The sequence below is a fragment of the Protopterus annectens genome, chromosome 7.part0, assembly GCF_019279795.1.
Source record: "Protopterus annectens isolate FY-2018-M chromosome 7.part0, PAN1.0, whole genome shotgun sequence".
In the NCBI taxonomy this organism is placed as follows: domain Eukaryota; kingdom Metazoa; phylum Chordata; order Ceratodontiformes; family Protopteridae; genus Protopterus; species Protopterus annectens.
In genome coordinates, this window is record NC_056739.1 from 487,298,326 (window position 1) to 487,311,735 (window position 13,410).

The 13,410-nt window shown below is 43.6% G+C and overlaps 1 protein-coding gene across 2 annotated transcripts in view; it reads left to right on the forward strand.

Annotated features, from left to right (window-relative positions):
- The window catches only part of RNF167 (ring finger protein 167), a 1,911,234-nt gene that overhangs the window by 224,577 nt on the left and 1,673,247 nt on the right, over window positions 1-13,410 (forward strand). The window lies entirely within an intron of this gene.

The following is a 13,410-nucleotide window of genomic DNA, read 5'->3' on the forward strand; positions in this document are numbered from 1 at the left end:
TGTTGCAGGTGTCTAGTGAGGTACATGCCAAATGGGCCATTGTACTCTATGATTGGCCTAATGAGGGAAGAGTAGAGGGAGGCAATGACCTCTTTCTGCCTGTATGCAAAATCCTTAGTAATGAGACGTGCCACATAGAAGGACTTTCTGACCATGGTAGCAACGTGGTGGTCAAAAGAGAGGTTGCTGTCAACCTGTGTTCCCAGATCTCTTATAACGCCTTCTGTGTTCAGTGGGCTACCATCTATGTGGTAATTCAAGGGAACCGGGTTTTTCCCAAAGGGGATGAAGACACATTTTTTGGCATTGAGCTTAAGGCCATGGTTCTGACACCAGTCGTTGGTCTCATTGAGGCCTTTCTGTAGAATGTCAAGATCACTTGGGGAGTTAATAATAGCTCCCAACTTGCAATCATTTTTGACCTTTGTCAGCTAGAGTCCCTTCATGTTGGTCTGGACTTCAGAGAAGTCGATGGCAAACAGGAGAGGACCCAGGACAGAACCCTGTGGGACTCCACTCGTGACTGGTCGGCAGTCTGACCTGGAGTCAACTACTTTCACACTGTGGGTTCTATCTGTGAGCCAGTTTGCAACCCACCTAGTGATATAGGGGTTGATGCCTAGTTTAGTAAGTTTTTCTATGATTCCTGAGTGGGAAATGTTATCAAATGCCTTGGCCAGATAAAGGTAGGCTGTATGAACCACCTTGCCTTCATCCACAGCTCTGGTGACTGACTCAAAGAGGTTGACCAAGTTGGGCAGGCATGATCTACCCATCACAAAACCAAACTGTGTAGTATCCAAAGTTTGGAGACTCCCTATATCCTTGTTTGTTAGGTCCATGATGATGCGTTCCATAGCTTTGCATATCAGACTTCTCAGGCTAATGGGGTGATACTTCCCGGGGTCTGTAGTCGCTCTTCCTTTGTGGAGAAGGATGACTGTAGCAGTGCACCATTCGGTGGGGACAAAGCCTGAGGTGAGGCTGTGATTGAACAGGGCACACAGGTGAGGTGCCATTTCACTCTGTAGTTCAGGTAGAACAAAGCCAGAGATACTGTCAGGTCCCATAGAAGCTGTATTCTTGGCCTTGGAGAGTGCTGTTTTAACCTGTACAGCAGTAATACTGGGTGCCTGGCAATCTGTTGGTATTGTGATTGGTCCTGGGGGGGGGGTAAAGTTAGCACTGAATCTGTCCGCTAGTATATTTGCAATATCTGTTGGCTCGATATAGGAGGTACCATTGTGCAGTAGCTCAGAGCAAATCTGGGTATTGCCATGGAGATTCATTACATAACTATAGAAGGCCTTGTGGTTGTCTTTACTATCTGCTGCAATTCTGTTTTCATAGCTAGCTTTAGAGGATTTGATGAGGGATCTCAACCTATTGAGGCTGATAAGGGAGTTTTTCCAGTATAGGGACTTCACCTTATTCCACCAGTCTTGGGACTTCACCTTATTCCACATCAGTTTCCTCCTCCGGTTGTAGAGTTTGTTTATGGCAGGGGACCACAAGATTGGCTTCCACTTCCTTTTTTTTTTTTTATGAGAGCGTCTTAGTTCTATTGGGTATGGCGAGATCCATGCATTTGAGTACGTGTTTGTACACGGCATTAGTGTATGATTTAGCGGTCCTGCAACTATTCTCCATTTGCATGGGTGCCGTGAAGTTAGCCACCTCTGTTTTTAGGAGCCCAAAGTTAGCTTTGGAGAAGTTTTTCATGTTGGTTACCTTTGTTGGGGGGGGTGGATGGGGAGGGGTGTGGATTTCCAAGGTGATTAGCTTGTGATCGGATCTAACCAGGGAGGAGTTGACTATTGGTGTAGAGCAACGGTTGCCCATGTTAGTAATGACCAGGTCAAGGATGTTGCTACCTCTAGTGGGAGTAAGAACGAGCCAGGGCATTGGTATTAATGAATTCCAGAAAGCGTTGGGCAAGTGTATTGGTACATGAGTAGTATTCCCAGTTAATCGAGGGGTAGTTGAAGTCGCCCAGTATGAGAGTGTTAAGTTGGACCCTAATATTCTCCAGGGTGCTTAGGAATGTGGAGTGTGAATCTTGGGACATGGTTGGGGACCTGTAGCAGGCTATGACCTGAATCGCTGTCTTATCCAATGTTAGCTGCATGTGAAGTATCTCAGATGCATTATATTGGGCTACCAGTCTGGAGGTGTGCGCATCCTTTATGAATATGGAGACACCACCACCTTTGGAGCTTCGGTCCAAGTTCTGGGGCCGAAAGGTGTGGAATGAGTTGTAGCCTGGTAGTGCAGGGGTGCTTTCTGCTGCCTTGAACCAGGTCTCTGTTACAGCACAAATGTTGATGTTCTCCATTTTAAGGAGTACTTAGAGTGAGTGTATTTTGGGATTTAGACTTCTAGCGTTGAGCAACATGACCCTCAAATTGCATTTGTTTGTAGCGATTATGGTGCTAATTTGGTCTTTGGAACACCGCCTTAAAAAGGCACTATAGGGGTAGCAAGAGCCTTGGCCATTATACGGAAGCTCAGGGGCGATGCAGGCCATCTCTGGCAAAGCATTGAGGTCTGTCAAGCATGTCATCCCAGGCAGACAGATACTGGATCCCCTTAGAATGACGCCCGAAACTTGGCCAGTTGTTGAAATCAATCATTTTCTGCATGTACTGTGGTATAATTCTGGGTGATGGTAGGATGCTGCTCAGGGCTAGGGTCATACTCGCCTGGGCTACATTATCCGAGAGCTCCTCCATGTCTCTCTTCATGTAGTCCAGGGAGGTACGTCTCAGGTCATTCACACCCACATGTACAGTGACAGTGTCATATTTGTACCTGTTGTTGAGTGACCTAAGTGCGTGCGTTATGTGGCAGATCCTGGTGCCTGACAGGCAGCTGACTGTTACTTTCTCCTTATTCAACCTAGTGAGTGGGACATCATTGTGCCTCACTATCCAGTCACCTATGACTAGTGTGTTGGGCATGCTGTTTTGCCTCTGGGGCTTTGGTTGAGTGGCACACTGTTTAGGAGAGTTGTGTGTCTCATGATTAGTGTTGTGTTGTGGTGGCTGAGTGCGTTTCTGCCTTGGAGGTCTCTGCTGTTTGGTTAGATTTTTATTGAGAGCCTCCACAAAGGTGGGTGTGTGGTTTGTGTTTTTATATGAAGGCAATGCTGGTGTGTGTTCTGTAGGGCTATGTGTTCCATGTGGTGTGGTGCAAGTGTTGACCTTCTCCTCTTGACTAGCTAGTCTTAGCTGGAGAGTGCGTGGCTTCCAATTTGGATATATAAGTGCATCTCTCACAAGTCTTGAGTGTTGGAGGGTAAGAGGAGAAGGTTGTCAGTGTATCTTGATCTTTTACCATAAAACAGAATTCTTACCTTGAGACTGCATTTCAGTCAGATTCTTTCCCACTCTTCTCCCCCAGTAAAAATGGTTATTCAAACTGTAGGTTTAGTGGGTGCAGCAATTACCTTGATACCTACTGCTAGTCTTCACATATGAGTCCTGTAATGTACTCTAGCAGTACAATGGTCTATTCTTCAGCAACCTCTGCAACATCCTATAAAACTGTCTTGAGTCTGCAGCAACTCCCTTCTGTGGTGGATTCACTCCAATGAGCTTGGTCAAGAATATCCCTTTATCCTTCCTCCACCAAATGCCATGTTTACCATGGTTGCCTCCCATTTGGGGTGGGGGTGGGGCATTTCTTGAATGGACTGTTCAGGGCATGTGGTCCCTGGAAGAGACCAAATTAATATAAACATCTTGGAAATGACAGCAGTCCTCCTTAGCGTTGCAACACTTTCAGAGCTCTCTTCTCTTGGGACAGTTGCTTTTCAGATGGACAATATGTCAGTAATATGGTACATCAGCTAACAAGGGGGAACCAGATTTTACCCCGTTTGCTGAGAACCAGTGAGAGTATGGCAGTGGGTGATCTCTTCCAACCACTTTTTGTGGCAAAGCATATACCAGAGAAATCCAACATTCTAGCTGACAAGGTAGCAGGACTATCCCGGTGCCTCACATGTGGTCTGTCAGTCATGCAGTGGAAAAAATGATTTTCCACTAATAAAGTCAACTTTACTGTGGCCTATTTACCTCTCTCCTCAACAACAAGTGCAGCAGGTTCTTTTCCTTTATTCCCCCTCAGGGCCAATCAGTGAGAGATGCTGTAGTCCACGATTGGCCCTCTGGTCTCCTGTATGCTTATCCTCCTATACCTCTAATCCCCAAATTTCTCCAGAGAGCACTGTTGCTGAAGAGCAAAGTAATCCTCATTGCCCCTTTCTGGCCTCAGCAAGTGTGGTTCCCCTTCCTGTGGTGTCATGTAATATATCTCCCTTGAACACTGGACCCCATTCCAGATCTACTGTCACAACTGTCAGGGATGACTCATCCAGATATTACATGTCTCAGACTAACAATGTTGTAACATTCAAAGCTTTCCTCTCCTGTTCGCCAAATTTTTTCGTCTCAGAAGTCATCTACAAGGAAAATTTATAAGAGTAAATGGAAGAGATTTTATTTTGGGGCACATCAGAGAGAGATGGATCCTTTTACCGCTCCAAACCTTGCTGTTTTACATTTTCTAGCTTCTATTTTTCAAACTGGTGCAAGTTTCTTCACCATCAAAGTTCAGCTGACAGCCATCTCTAACTATTGCATCGAAGACGATGCTTCTCCATAAACTTCATTCAAGTTATGTAAAGCATTCCTTAAAGACACCTTTTTCCTCATATCTGTAATAAAGGATTTCACTCCACCTTGGGATCTTACTGTTGTGTTACAGAGTTTAATACAATCACACTTTGAGCTCTCTACTAAGTCAGACCTCAGATTTCTTTCTTTCTTGGAAAACTGTCTTACTTGTGGCTGTAACTTCGGCGAGGCAAGTTGCCAAGCTCCAAGCATTCTCTTCAAAACTGCCTTATTTGATTTTACACAAAGATATGGTTACCTTACGTTCTAATCCTTCCTTTTTACCCAGAATAGCCTCTGAAACAAACATCAGTCAGGTAATCCATTTGCCAGTTTTCTTTCCTAAATTTGACAACAAAGGAGAATACATGCTTCACCTTTTAGTTTTAGATGTGCATAGGCAACTTCATTTTTAGAAAAAACTGACCAATTGTTTGTTTCCTTTTTCAGTAACAAATTGGGAAAGCTAGTATCCAAAACTACCCTAGTCAAGTGGATAACAGATTGTATCTCTTATGTTTATTCTTTAAGAGATTTAACCTTGCCAAGGCATCCAAAAGCATATTGAGCTAGGTCAGTGGCTACGTTAGCTGCTTTTTGGGACAGAGCTTTCCATTGATGAGATTTGCACAGCTGGCACTTGGTCTAATGCTCATACATTTATTGCTCATTACAACCTGGATTTCATCTCCAGAACCAGGGCTGCATTTGGTTCTTCAGTTCTCCGGAACATCCTACCATGAGGGCCACCCAAGATTATCGTAGCTGGGAACTGTCCCATTTGTTGAGGAATGAATGAAAATGACATCAGGTATAAAAGTTATATACTCACCATAACCATGCATCTATGTTGTCCATTTTCATTCTTCTTCAGCCTTTCCCCCTCCTTCCCACTGTCCATGTCTGTGGGAGTTACCTGATTAAGTTTTTTATTAGGAACCACAGTTCCTGTTGAAGCCCGTATTCTATTACTATATTGCTTCACCATATTATTGTTGTTATTCCATTTTATATTTTGGTAGTTGTAACAGCAAACTCGATCTGAAGTACTGCAGTGGTCAGGGGCATTATTGGTAAAGGGAGTAGCTCAAGAGTCAGATCCAAGAATTTATAGAAAAGCAGCTGAGTCAGATCTAAGTCCTATTCTTTGAGGAAGAATGAAAGTGAGCAACACAGATTCGTAGCTTTTATTTAATTGGCAATTGACACAATTTTGTTTTACATTTCTCTGTGTGTAGGTTACTTGTTAATATTTTAGCTGTAATCCTTTAGCTTTTGGTAGAATTTTGTATCCAGTTTGGAGTAACTGCCAGACTTTGCATCTTCTGGCTTAATTACCTTTTATAGAGTGAAGTAGGATAATATTTTTCTTTTTCTTAGTATTGGTAGAATAATGGATTATTCCCATATTTTGTTGCTCCTTAGTTTCAGCTGTATATTGGTATCGGATATCTTGTTGGTTTGCTGTTTTTCTTAAAGCTGTGTGTAAAATGGAGAAGGCTGCCAGTTTTAAAAAGTGCTCACAATGCGGGTACAAAGTTCTCCCTTAAGACCCTTATGATCTGTGTGTGATCTATCTACGGGTTTCCCATCTGACTGATTCATGAGACATTTAGGTTGCCTGTGGTCAGGGCACCTTGATAGGGGAACAAGGTCATAGTTAAAGTGCTTTTACCTCTGGATCTGGAATCTGCTAAGACCAAAACATTGGGTGATAAGCCCTCAAAACCCAAGGATTCGGTGTTGACGAAGTGGCCTTCTGATAATTATGCTATAGTGTCAACTCCCTAGATTCAAGAATTGATGAAAGTATGTCCGAATCTCTACCTGCACCCCTCCTCTGGATGTAGAGATAGGAGCACCAATAACTGTTTGTGATTCGCCTAAGACGTCACAGCGACCATTTTCAAGACACTTCTCTGCCCTCTGTACAAGATCCTACAAGAGTGCTTCAGAAGATGGCTTGGATTGCCTGTTGCAGTAGTTTCTAAAGACCTATATATATATAGAGATGGAAGTCATTGCAACTCCATTGGCTCCAAAGCTGGTTGGATCCTTCCACTTCACCCCTATCCAGGCACCCTCAATGGTACATCTTTTGGCACCAGACTCCTTAGATCTTAACCATTGATCAATGTGTCCCCTGCTGTAGGGGTTTTGGATTTGACTCACTGGACTCTGGCCCTGTTAGACCTGATGTCAGAGTTCCTGAGCCGAAGAATCGGGTGGACAGCTCTGTTGCTTCAACTGGAGACATCAGACTTTGATACTTCAGCTCTGATCCCCCTCCTTGGTGCAGACCACCCAAATGGATCCAAGGATTCTACCCAGGCCCTTTTCACACTCTTTCCTTGAAGATGCAGCATCTTTGGATTCTCTAGAAGATGGAGCAGCTTTCTGAGTATTGGGGAGGATCATTTCTTTACTATGCAAGGCAGATTCACAGGTTCCACCAACTGCAGAATCCTCCCAATAACCTTCACTGCTTTGGATTGACGTCTGCAAAGGCATCATCTGGGCAAATTCTTACCCCAAACATCCTGCCTTAGCATAGTGACAGAAACCGGTGAGAGGCCATCACCCATTGCCACACTCTCATGGCCTCATGACAAAGCATATGGCATCTGGCTCCCCCCTTGCTTCTTTATGTGCCTGACAGCTGTCATATTGTTCACCTGTTTACCACTCCCAGAGGAAGACAGTCCTGTACCACCTGCAACACAAGGAGAACCACCCTAGTCTCCTGAACATTTATGTGAAGGCAGTCTTCTGAGTCTGACCCAAAGTCTTGGACCATCCTCTGAGCCACCTAAGAAGAAGACATGGAAGAGAAATCATATAGAATCAGCAACTGAATCAGTTGTTAACCTCAGATACCACTTTGAGTGACATAGAGGTTTCCCCACAGTCCCCTTCTTTGGAGAGTCTTGAAACTAGTGAGGCGGGGAAGGGGGCTGTTGCCTAACTGCCCCCCCCCCCAGGATGTAGTAGTATTGTGTGAGGCATAGGGAATGACTCCTATATACTGGGTGCTGCCTCCCACTGACAATTAAGTTGATGGTGTTCATGATAAGGAAATCTTGGCAGGATCCTGAGACTTGTTAGGCAGTCCCAAGGAAGGGTGACAAATTTGTTGCTCCTAAAGGTGAACATTACCAGGCAAAGACTTTCCTCCGGTAGACTCGCATTATAATTGTGGGAGTCACCAAGAAAGAGTTGTCAGAAGACTCATCTGTCCATCTGCCCAGCAAGGGGTCCTGGGTGATAAACTGGAGAAGTAAGTGTATGCTTCATGCTCCTTTGCCATTGGGCTGTGAACTACACCTCTCATGTGACATGACTACAGAGGGATTTATCTCAACAAATGTTATCTGATCTGAAGAATCCCATTACACCAGAGTCACAGAAGTAATTGCAGGCCACTCTCTGTGTAGATTATCTCCAGCATTATCAACCTCTCCATTTGCCTGTTGTGCAGTACAATGGAGGGAGTGGCAAAGGTAGGCAGAGCAGGAGTTGCAAATGAGACTCCATGTATGGCTGTGTTTGTTTGATTTTGTGGACAACTTTAAAGTGTCCTTCACAGAAGCCTCCTTTGAAGGAGTCACCCTTTTTTAGTTCCAGAGCAAAAGAAGGGATGCAGAAGAGTGAGCAAGATGGCAAAACCCTCACTGTGGTAGGAATGAAGTTTGATACCCCTCAGTGCACATTTAACAGGAACCAAAAGGGACCTTGCTCACTCTGGTTTTCTAAATCTAGATATTTGTACAACTCCTCTTCTGACAGAAGTGGTTGATTTTGAGAAAGCCACTAAAACGGACACAGGCCCAGAGACTGGGGTAGTCCATAGAACTAGGGTTTCTGCGGGAACTTCTCTAACAGACTTCCCCAGAATCCCTGAATGGTTGCCTGTCTGCTTCACTCTGGAGGAGGTCAGGGGATGTATATTCCTCTGTCCTTAGTCATAGATACAGTCATGTGAGACAAATTGGTAGAGAGAATGTCAAGAGGCTATTAAATTCCATTTTTGGAAATTTCCCCATCCCCTCCTTTTCTATTGCTGGATTTTCCACCTTGTCAGACAAAGGCCAGTATGCAAGAGATTTCTTGTCTTTTGTTAAAAAAAAACAAAACAAAAAAAAAAAAAAACAGGCAGTCCAAACAGACCAGATTGGGTCAGGATTTTATTTATTATACTTTTCTCCTGTTCGATTCTCAGCTAGTGTGCGGGGAGTGCCTTTTGTGTGGAGTCTGCATGTCCTCCCCGCGGGTCGAGTGGCGTACCGAAAGGCATGCGTGAATGGGCATGCCTTCGTTGAAGGTTGGGCATTGAGCTGGCAACTCGGCACCGTGAAAATCTACTGCCAGTCATTAGCGGACCGGAGTTCCGCTGTGGCAACCCGTAACTGGGAAAACCCGAAAGACAACAACAACATACTTTTTAGTTGTAAAGAAAATGAAGGATGTCTGGCCTATTTTGACCCTAGTTTCCTAAACAGTTGTGTTGAAAAGACCTGCTTTTAAATGGTCTTTATGTACTCAGTTCTTCCGTGTCTCCAGAAGAATGATGGATGTACTCTTTTTAGATCTCCAGGATGCTTACCTTTACATAAAAATAGAGGAGCAATCCAGGAGATTTTTGAGTTTATGATTAAGAGACAGCCTCAAGCTAAACGCCAAAAAGTGTTTAGTCATCCCCTTTGGCAAAAACAAAGTGCCCACAAATTACCACATAGGTGGTAATCCATTAAGTACAGAAGAAGTCATTAGGGAACTGGGGACCCAAGTTGATAGCAATCTCTCATTTGACAACCACGTGGCCAAAGTGGTTAGAAAAACATTTTATATAGCCCACCTAATCATGAAGGGATTCACATCTAGATCAGGGGAGGTCATCGTGCCTCTTTACTCATCCCTCATTAGGCCCATAATTGAGTACAGTGCCCCTTTTGGGATGTACCTTACCAGACACCTGCAGCAACTGGAAAGACCCCAAAAGTACCTCACCAAGTGGATCAAAGGGCTCAAACAGATGCCATATGCTGCCCGGTTAAAGAAACTCCAGCTCTACTCAGTGGCATACCGCCTGCTCAGAGGCGATCTGTGCCTGACGTATAAAGCCATGTCCAACCCGGAATTAATGGACATGCTGCACCTCAGAAAATCCAAATCCCATCGAGCTACGCACTCGAGAGACTTGAACCTCAGCACTGAAATAAATAGGACATGCTGGAGGGACAGATTCATAACCCAGAGGCTCCCTTCACTCTGGAATAAAATCCCAGTCCAGGTTAGGCAGAGTCCCACATTGACTCTCTTCAAGAGGAATCTTGATGAGTGGATGGGAGATCGTAGGTTTACCCCGGCTATCACTTCTGTGTCACTGTTAGACAGAGGCACAGTATACCAACCTCAAAAAAAGGCATAGCAAAATTAATTTAAAATGGGTGGCGAAAGCCAAACACACTCTGGCTAGGCTTATAAATGCCCTAGGGCAGATAGCCTAGTATGAACCTATGAACCTATTTTTAGTTCCAAGTTCTGCCTTTCAGTCTTGCTTCAAACCCCAGGGTGTTCACCAGATGCATGGTGGTAGTAGCAGTCATATACATCTTCAAGGATTCAAACATTTCCCTTATCTGGATGATTGGCTCCTGTCTGCTTCCTCTATGGAGTCTTTTCTAAAAGCAAGGGGTTATCTGCTTCACCGTTGTTCTTCTCTAGGTATTTTGATAAATCTGGGGAAATTCAAACAGACTCCCACATTTAGACAGTGCTATAACTCTGTCTTTCTCTCTCTCTCTTTTTCACAGGGCAAAATTGTTTTCTTGACAGCTGCAGTACAAACCCTTCTGGATTTTAATCACCTTCTGGCATAGTTGATCTTGAGGATTTTAGGTTTCATAGCATCATCAATTCTGATGGTGCAATTTGCTGATTAACATATGCAAATTCTACGATGGTTACTTAAGTCATTGTGTTCTCAGAAGTACAATTCCTTGCCTCAGCCCATCAGGCTAACTCTGTCTTGCAGAACTCATCCAAATTGGTGGCTTCATTCTTCCCTGGTATCTGCAGGCAGGCCTTTCCAAGTCTTTTCCCCAGTAGGAAGTGTAACCATGAATGCATTGTCTTTTGGGTGAGGGAGGCATTGCGAGGGGATAATGGTCCAATGTTTTTGGTCTGACTCAGAAGATTGCTTTCACATAAATGTTCAGGAGATGAGGGTGGTTCTCCTTTTGTTGCAGGTGCTACAGGACTGTCTTACTCTGGGAGTGGTAAACAGGTGGACAGTATGATAGCATTGTGGTATATAAACGAGCAAGGGGGAGCCAGATGCTGCCTGCTTTGTCATGAGGTCATGAGAGTGTGGCAATGGGTGGTGTCTTCTCACTGGTTTCTGACTGCAACACACATCCCTGGAAGGTTCAATAATTTAACAGACATGTTCATCAGGAACGTCCTGTTGCCTCATAAGTGGTCCCTGACTGCAGCAGTTGCAAGGAAGATTTCCAGTTGCTGGGCAGACCCTGATGGGATCTGTTAGCAACTCTCCAGAACACCAAGTGCAGCAGTTACTTTGCCATTTTCTCTCATCAGGGTCACAAACCCAGGGATGTTCTGTTTGATTGTTAGCCTTCAGAGTAATTTTATGCCTATCCCACTGTTCCGCTCATGACCAAATTTATATGTAAAACCATTTAATGCAAGGCCACAGTCATCTTCATAGCCCCATTGTTTTGTCCACACAGATTATTTATTTATTTATTTATTTAACATTTGTTTACTGTGAAAGTCCAACTGGGACAGAGCCCATTTTCAGTGTAGGCCCAGAGAGAAACACTCAAGATGCATGTCTTTGAAATGCTATGGTTTCCGCTACTCAAACCTTAACTGAAGGAAACCCCTTGGCTGTTCAGTCCACTGCCAGATCTCATCACTAACCCATCCAGAGACCTTCACCCAGACATTAACATGCAGCTAACCACTTGGTTTCTCCAATTCCAATTATTGCATTGTGTACATCCCTTCCTACCAATGAAGTCCACATCCTCACAGCTTCCCAGAAATATAAGCATAGAGTCTATCCCAGTAAATGTAACAGATTTGCCATGTTGGCAGAATTTTATAACATAGAACCCCTTTCAGCAGCTTTTGGAGATGCGCTACATTTTTATCCGTTTTATTCTCATAGGGGGTCCAACATGGCTTCTGTCAGGATATGGTTGGCAGCCGTTTCCTCCTTCCACATTGTCTTTCAGGACTCTTCTCTGGCTTCTTTTAGATTATCTGGTTCTGTTGGTAGAGTTGTACTATGAGGAAAGTTTGTTTTTCATTTCTTTTAGTTTATGTAAAGCCTTTCTAAAAGGTACCTTCCATTTACAGCCTCCCATAAAGGATCCAGCTGCTCCATGGGACTTAAACATTATGCTGAAAGCACTATCCAAATCCCCACTTGAGCCAGCAGCATCTGCATAATAAAGTTGTTGTCCTGGAAAACTATCTTTTTAGTGGCCATTACTTTGGCTAGGAGGATTTTCAGAGCTTCATACCTTAACCTGTTTATCTCCTCACAATTCTATTCCATAAGGATTGGGTTACCTTGAGGATCAGCTTCTCCGTTTGTTCCAAAAATGGTTTGCAAGACCAAAATTTTACAACCCATAAATCTTCCAGTGTTCTTCTCAAACTACAAAAACAAATTAAAAATACATTTTGCATCCATTGGATGCATTTGGATACAGGCAACTTTGCTTCCATCTTCACAGAATAGCTCTCTTTAGGAAAGATGAGCAACTTTTTGTATTCTTTGCAAAAAGCAAATTAGATAAGAAGTTGTATAAGACTTCCTTACCTAAATGGTTGTCTGATTGCATTTCTTTTATTTACATATCTCATAACAAAAATCATGCCCTACAATCCCAGAGCTCATTCTTCTAGAGCTGTGATAACCTGTGTAGCATTCTTCAGGTCTCTGTCCATGGATGGCATTTGCCAAGCTGCTAATTGTTCTTCTGTTCACAACTTTAAGAATTACAAGTTGTACTGGGCCAGAGCTTCCTTTTGGGCTTCCATCCTGAAGGGTCTCCTGTTTTGAGGCCACCCAGGAATCACATAGCTGGGAATTCTAACTCATTTGTCAGAGCAGGCAGACGGGATGACTAGGTTAAAAAAAGTTTTGTACTTACTGTAATGATGGATCTTTTCATCCTAGTTAGTCCGGTAAGACAACCTGCTCTTCTTCCCCCTGTCGTATCTGTAATTATCTGAAGGACCTTTTTCCTGGATCAAAGACATTGTCATTGCGCTTAGGTGCCAAACTTGATCTGAGCTAGTTAAGGAGGAGTAGGGAATCGTGAGATTGAAAAGTTTTGGAAGTGTTGAGGCTGGACCAATAAATTGGCCAGACTGGATATGATTGTGGGGGCTTGAGGATCCATATGTTATGTATCAGACAAACTGGGATGAATGGCTCTGTCATTATGGTAAGTACATAAAGTTTGTTTATTTACCTCTATTCCAACCATCATCTGTAGTGACTTAAATTATACTTCTTTGAAAACTTGTTTCCCAGATGCCATAACCACAGCAAGAAGAATTCCAGAAATCACTCTTCATCTGTTTTTAGTGGTCTTTTCACCCAAATCCTATTTTTAAATTTAAAGCCACCGAGTCAGATTTAAATCAGTCAGTCTTCTGTTTTTCCCCAAGATATTTCAGTAGAAGGGAG